Source organism: Bombyx mandarina, chromosome 26, assembly GCF_030267445.1.
Source record: "Bombyx mandarina strain Sakado chromosome 26, ASM3026744v2".
In the NCBI taxonomy this organism is placed as follows: Eukaryota; Metazoa; Arthropoda; class Insecta; order Lepidoptera; family Bombycidae; genus Bombyx; species Bombyx mandarina.
Window position 1 is genome coordinate 1,969,096 of NC_143232.1, and position 8,335 is coordinate 1,977,430.

Consider the following 8,335-nt stretch of genomic DNA (forward strand, 5'->3'; position numbering starts at 1 on the left):
AGCAAGTAACGTGGATCATAGCTCTTTTAAAATAAGGTTTATATTTGCTACTATCTATTTTCGTGAGTCTATAGGCTTGTCCTAAAACCTGTTCATATGTAGGGTATTTCTTTGTTTTTTAAAAGTAGACTTGATTTAATGTTCAATTTGTTCGTCTCTAGGCAGTGAAGCGTTTTGCACAGAACATTACTGCAGTGGCCCTTCATTTTCGCTATCAGATCCAGTAGCTGCATTATTTGTCTTCTTTGGAATCAATTGAGGATCTTGTATACTATTATAGCGTCCAAAACACAAAATCACATTGAAATCTGGCAATAGTGCTTTAAGTACATAGGAGATTTTGATCAACAATTTGAAGTACGCTGCCACATAAGATAATTAATTATAAATGAAACGTGCCTCAGAGAAAGATTAAGATAAAAGGGAAGGGAAATTGAAGATTTTGGATATTAAAAGGTTGGACAGCCGTTAAACTATAAAAATTGAGACACATATTAGAACACAATATGTCATGTCTAAAAAAGGGTTTTCTTGCAAACTTTAGTTTGTGAATAATCACAAAAGAGAATCACAAAGAGAAATGTCAGAAGGAAATTTTTCATTGACAAAATAGCCCTTAGCGGTGGCCAAAGTATTTAAGTACTGTGTTCCTGGCATTACTAAAGTCTATAGGTGTCCTTTTACACGTATGCTATTCCTTACTGATTTAACAAAACTAGAGGTCCTGCAGTAGTCGAAATTCGACTATAATTAATTGGAATTGTAAGTTTGTACACTATTATGATTGTATTTTATACTTCTATTATCACAAATTTCACCAAGGGCTACTCTATAAAAAATATTAATAAAGACAAACAATATTTAATCTATTCTCAATTTGACCACAGACGTCAAGAACAAAAGTTTGACAATAAATAGTATGCATGCGTGTGTGCGTCAAATACATGGTATGTAGTGTGTGTAATGTTTACTTTATAGATTTAATGTATCTTTTATGTATTATTTAAAAAATATATTAGGATTGCGTACTTCTTCTCTATATTCTCTATAAGTGTGGAAAATTTCATACTCCTCCGTCCGCGCAATTTTCGTAAAAAGGGATACAAAGTTTTTGCTTCACGTATTAATATATAGATAATGTAACAAGAGTACACAGCGTTGTGGTATCAATGCGGAATAAATATTTGCGTAGAAATCGTAAGTATAACTTTATAACGAGGAAAATTCTATTACAAGACACCATTCAAAGAATGTAATTTTCTGTTAGTCAGAGTTATTAGTTTTTTATTCCTCCCATCTTGGATGACTCTTGACAGTGAATGGTCGTGGAGTTTGAAACTTAAACTCTTCTGCAATCCCACTTTTTTTCTTTTTTTTTCTCCCTACCTATTTGCTGGTAGTTTAAGGGACTATATTCCAACTACACGTGGACGAATAGTAACGGATTCAACCTGAGAGCTCACTTATCCTAAAAGGAGGCAAAGGAGCTAAACTAAAGCTAAGCGGAAGGAGTTAAACTTGGAGCAAAAAGTTGGATCACACTCCTTAACAGTGACGGGCTACTTCAAAGTCGGCTTGAGAGTTGACGAGGACCAACACGTGTTTTCGCTAAGTAGATCTTTACAGTATCCAATGGCTCTGAGAGACGGAATACGGGGCCCACCTGACCTAGCTTACATAATAACAAGTTATATAACATCTGATAGCAGCAATTATATAGACCCAGAATGACACCTAGATCAGCACTAACCCATCTCTTCCCAACTAGAGGATTCACCATCAATGATTATTAGCGTCATCTGATTCATATACCAATGTACTGCGATTGAAAATCAGTACTAGTAGGGGTTTGACCTACTTCGGCGTGCACTGTGCTGTACCGTAGGTTTTGTGGAGTCGGAGTGGTGGAGCTCGATGGGGTTTAGTCGGTAGTCGGTTTTGCGGGGCGGGTCCTGCGTGGTAGACGCCGCGCAGTGCCTTACGCGCCTTTCTCAAGGCGTAGTCTCCCGGTAGGAATTGGAAGAAGAGGAGGACTTTGGTCTTCTTCTTCTCCCTCTTCTTCTCTGGAGGCTCCCGAGTCCGACATAACCCGGTCTGCTACCCCTCTCGACCGGGTATCTGTAAATGGATTCCCCAGCGTTAAAAAAAAAGGGGCTTTGAGCTAAGGTAGGCTCCCACAGAGCGTGCTACTACCCTACCTATTTCTGTCGCTAAGCAATCTGAAATCCACCTTATAGTGTACTATAGATGTTATACAATATAATGAGGCCTTATGTATCGTACCGGTGATAAATTTTCTCTACATTTTTTTCATAATAGCTATCCATGTAGCTATTAGCCTTGGAGTTCCAAATGCCCCAAAATAAGCGGTCCAACTAAGCAAAGTTAAGTAAAGGTAAGTTGAATTATGTCATCGCGGCCTGAAGGATAAGGCGCCCGCTGTGTTCGTATCAGGCGACGCCACTCTACCGGTGTTCGAATCCCAGACAGTTACCATTATTTTTTTTAATGAAAAAGATTCTCAACTGATATACAGGAATGACTTTCAAGGAAGATCATCATATAATACAAATCAAAAGTAAAAATTATAATTTGCGCTATTACCACAGAAATTCAACATAAATCTCATGTCTCTAAGGTGGGTAGCGGCATTCACATTGCAATGTATGTGTGCTCCGATTACCTATTAACAACACTAAGGCTGTTCTCCAGTTGATCTATGTAAATACAAACAAATTGCACATACAATCCAGGGTTATAGAGCGTACCATTCACGTGCGAAGTATCATGGTCTTTAGTTTATCTAAGCACACGTAATATGAACAGTGTTCACAAGCGCTCACATTTAAATGCATTATTAGCATGCGTGTGCTTCAAATACCTGTTGGCGTGGTCACGTATTTTGCGCATGAACTTTTTTAATTACGAAGAAAGTATCATTATGTTGTAATCATTCAAGTTAAAATACAAATTGAGGTCCTACGAAACCGCAGACGGTACTCGGTTAAACAAATCGAAATGATTCGGATTATATCCGTTCCACTATGCAGCTAAATCGTCTGAAGATCATTTTGCGGATCATTTAAATAGCGTTGTAGCGACGTAAATAAGTCATTTATCAAATGATCGTCGGGTGGAACGGAGCAAAATTCAAAAGTTTATTTTCAGAAATTTCATGTTCCAAATTTTGAAAGTTGATGTTTTTGTATTTCATATTCAAAAGTGAAGTGGTCTTTTGAGTCCGTGGCTTTGCGGTTCGACAATAGGTGAGTTAGCGCCGTGTGGTTACAGAATTAATTTGTCCAGACAAATTTTATTTTTTAATGTGTCCATTAGTTAATACTTTTCATATTGCAATTGGACTTTCACTTACAAATGTAATTTTTACTTTTGACCAGTCTCAGACGCAATCACGCTTTTGCTTCTCTAGAATTCTAAAGTAGTGCCAGAAGATTCACCTATTTTCCTTATTGACACCCTAAATTCTGGCCTCCTAGCTAAGCATTAGTAGTGCGGCGTGTACCATATCCTAAAGTGGGAATCACAAACCGCTTTGAAAGATGAAACAGTAACTGCGGCAATGATCCTAATGCGAGATTTATTTATTTAGTTGCACTAACAAAGTGATCATCAATACAAAATATTGACAAATTGACAATAAGTACATGGCAGATGTCACCTCAATTATAGGTGCAATCGACAGTGCAATAGTTGACAAAATCTTAAAATTAGAATAGTAAGATTTGAATAAAAATACAATGAATAATTTTAAGAAATATGAAATCCAGTAATTTTCACTAAATAAAAAAATTATATTTAAACTTATTAGAAAAAAATATGTAAAAAACTTGATTACAGAGATTAAGACTTTCAGTCTACATCATTGCATATGAGCTCCGATGACAGATTGATCGATGATCAAGATGATGATGACAGCTGGAAAGTAGTCTTGCAATTTTTTTTCCTTTTTTTTTCATTTTTATTGCATAGATGGGTGGACGAGCTCACAACCCACCTGGTGTTAAGTAGTTACTGAATCCCAGAGACATCTAGAACGTAAATGCGCCAACCACCTTGAGACATAAGTTCTAAGGTCTCAGTATAGTTACAACGGCTGCCCCGACCGAACCCAACCGAAACGCATTACTGCTTCATGTCAGAGATAGGCAGGGTGGTGGTACTTACCCATACAGACTCACAAGAGGTCCTACCACCAGCAAAAAGTACCAAACATCAAAACACACAAACTATAACATACATAGATTGTCAATCGCATAAGCTGTTATCGTAAAATAAATAATTATTTGTGAAATCATTTTGTCTTTCCAAGCTTAAAGTTGAGCGTAAAAAATGGAACGGCGACAAACTTTTAAGACTTAAAAGCACACGGGGGTTGGGAAGAGGCTTTCGCTCCCCGCCGTTTCATTTCTATTACGGTAATTAGGTAATGTTCCTTTTGTTTTGTATCTTTGAATTATTATTTTGATGAATTAAAAAATTAATAAGATTATCATTATAAAGACATGCCCGTTGAGTTTTTTCACCGGTTCAGAACATTTGGATGAACATTTGGGACCGGAGGTAGAATTTTTTTTAACTTGAATTATGTTTGTCATATTATGAAAAACACTTTTAATTTGAATTAGCTATTCCATTATTCATTTTCTTAAATAATTACAGCCTTGCCTTTGTCTCTGTTTTTTTAACTCTCCCAGACACACGCGTGGTGGGCTAGCAGAATGGATTTCAAAATCCTGCCCATATCAATCGCGCGACAACCATGCGTTCTACTTCGAAGGGTAGGGCAGCTATTGTAGTTAAATACAGGCAGCATTGGCGATAGTAAAAATCGACGTTGCTCTAAATACGTCATTTTGGATCCTCAGGATCCACTATCTGTGCTTTTATATACCTCAAGCACCGGTCACCGTTCTCATCGAACCCGTCGACTGTGACAAACAGTTTGGCGAGTAAATTAAACCACAGACACAGCCCATTGAGTTTCTAGCCGGATCTCCTCAGTGGGTCGCGTTTCCGAACAGGTGGTAGTTCTTTCTAGGGCTAATGTTAGCAACGTCCTCAAGTTGGAGCCCCGTGAGCTCACCTACCCGTCCGCAAGAAGCCGGAATAACCCTTTAAGCAACCGATGAATTTGTAGGAAAAAAAACTGTAATACTAAGCATTAACATCGATTCAAAATCGTATCGTATGGTAGTCGTATCGTAATCGTATCGTATTGTAATTGTATCGTATCGTATCGTAATTGTAATAGTATAATATCGATTCACCTACTCGACCGGTTACGCTGGCATAACCCTCTAAGGTTACTAAGCTTGGGTAGGAAAAAAAGCATGGGCGTTGCGATATCTGTGGCCTCTGGTAACCACTAAAAACAGGGTGGGCCGTGAGCTCGTTCACACATCAAATACAAGAGGTAAATAGACCTCGAGTGCAATGGATGTGATGTACCGACAAATGGCAAAATTATAAACGAGTGTGGTATTAATTACTACTTATCTTACTACAAAAAGTTAAAAGCATTGAATCTGTCGATCATGAAGTGAGTTATGCTTCTAATGTTCACGTGAAACATTTCTCCAAGTATTCGAATAGTCGTATCATTGACTTCGACGTACCTACATGTGCTTTTGAAACTAAGTTTTCTCAAGTTACATTACTTACTCATGTTACAGAAATTTGGAAGCAAATAGAACAAAATTATAAAGACCAGATTTTTAAGCTATTGCATAGCCTTTATCGCGGGCCTTGAGCGCGGCGACTGAATCATGAAATTCCGTAACGAAAAAACCTAACACCCCTCACTCCGCCTACCATGTAGCTCGCGTTCAACACATTCACACGTTGCGCTTGTGTAGTGTTTGTGAATAAGCGCACGGCGTGACGTCACACTGCATGCGCATCATGAAAAGTCTGTCCATCTCTCTCTCGCGCAGTTTAGCTTATGAATGTGAAGGGGACAGTTAAGGTTTTGCTTTTATTAATGCTTAATATAGCGTGGTCTTGTTTTATTATTGTTTTAATATTAAATTATCATTGTCTAATTATAATTGCATAAGTTGATAAAAAATGCTATGCAATAGCTTTACCGCGGCAGGCTCCGAGTGTCACACGTTTTTAATCTTCGGGTGATTATTTCAAATCACGAACGTACTTGGTAAGATGGAGTGACAAAATCAATTAAAATTGTTCAACTAGACCTTTACGAGCGCTTTCAATCGCCACAGCTTTACCGTCGTTTCCGGAATACAATTTCATTACTGAAAACAATCAGTAAGAAACTCACAGTATGCTCTTAATATGTCGTTACATATTTATTTAGCTAACTATACCAAATAAGCATGACTAGAACTAGATCAGATCTGCCAAAACCGCCCAAAGATCTGGTCAGTGTCGTTGCAGTGTGAAGCACAATTTCCAACCTCATTTGAGCTACTAAAAGCGCTATTAAAGTGGTGAAACGAATTAAAACCCCTGCAAGTACAGTGACTACAATATCTGACAGCACTCGTGCTATAAGCCAACAAGCATACCCATCTAATTGTGAGTGGTCATGTTTTTTCATGGATATTAACAATGGCAGAGCTACCGCCAAACCGATTATTGCTAAAATAGACCCAAATGATGACTCTATGGAAATGTTTATTGAACGTGTTAAGCTACTGCCGTGTTTCCATTATTATCTAATGGAGAAAGTCCTCTCCATAATGCTTAATTATTTATAAATTAACATTGAAATGCAGAAAAGACAGATTGAAAGAGAATCCAGTAGTCATTTTAAATTACGCCTAATTTTTTTAATGGACTGCAACATTCAAATTAAATTTAAACTCCGTTTTAAGCGCTGTTAGAAACTAAGTTCTCGGCAGTAGGTGCTCAGAAGTGTCTCTCTTTATTCATTAGTTTTAATGTTAAACGAAGTACTAATTAAACACAGCGAGCCTACAAGATGATACTTGAATTTTCTGATTTATTTAAAACAAACATGAGATTCAGATTTCGTATGCTCAGACCTTAGAACTTATATCTCAAGGTAGGTGGCGGCGTTTACGTTGTAGATGTCCATGGGCTCCGGTAACCCCTTAGCACCAGATGGGCCGTGCGCTCGTTCACCCTCCTTAGGCAATAAAAAAATACGGTGTATAAGCTTGCAAATATACAAGTTCCGAACAACAACATCAGATTGTCGGTGTATCAAAACAAATTTTGCTACCTGGAGACATCCAACGCATTTAACACCCTGCCCTGGTCCGTGATAGGGGGGGCACTGGAGAGGCATGGGGTGCCCATCTACCTCCGCCGGCTAGTTGGCTCCTATTTGGAGGCCAGGTCGGTCGAATGTACCGGGTATGGTGGGACCCTTCACCGTTTTCCGGTCGTGCGTGGTGTTCCGCAGGGGTCGGTTCTCGGACCCCTCTTGTGGAGCATCGGGTACGACTGGGTGCTGAGGGGTGCCCTCCTCCCGGGTCTCCGCGTTATTCGTTACGCGGACGACACGTTGGTCGTGGCCTGGGGGGATGATTATAGCGAGTCTGCAAGTCTCGCCACAGCGGGAGTGGCCCTCGTCTTCGGGAGGATAAAGAGACTGGGCGTCGACGTGGCGCTCAGTAAATCCGAGGCCTTGTGGTTTCACGGGCTGCGGAGAGCACCACCTGTCGACGCCCACATCGTGGTTGGGGGCGTCCGGATAGGGGTCGGGGTGCAGTTAAGGTACCTCGGCCTCGTGTTGGACGGCCGGTGGGCTTTTCGTGCTCACTTTGCGGAGCTGGTCGCCCGATTAATGAGGACAGCAGGTTCTTTGAGCCGACTGCTCCCGAATATCGGGGCGCCGGATCAGGTTGTACGCCGCCTCTACGCTGGGGTGTTGCGATCCATGGCCCTGTACGGTGCGCCTGTATGGGCTGAGCCGCGCAATCGGGCTACTATGGCTCGGTTCCTGCGCCGGCAGCAGCGCACCGTTGCTATCATGGTCATCCGTGGATATCGCACCGTCTCATTCGAGGCGGCCTGTGTGTTGGCAGGGACGCCGCCATGGGAGCTGGAGGCGGAGTCGCTCGCTGCCGACTATCGGTGGCGCAGTGAGCTTCGTGTTCTGGGCGTGTCGCGTCCCTCCAAAAGTGAGCTGCGGGCGCGGAAGGTCCATTCTCGGCGGTTCGTGCTCGAATCGTGGTCGAGGCGGTTAGCCAACCCCACGTGGGGTCTACGGACTGTCGAGGCGCTTTACCCAGTCTTTTATGACTGGGTGAATCGTGGCCAATTACGCCTCACCTTCCGTCTGGTGCAGGTGCTGACTGGGCACGGATGCTTCGGGAAGTAC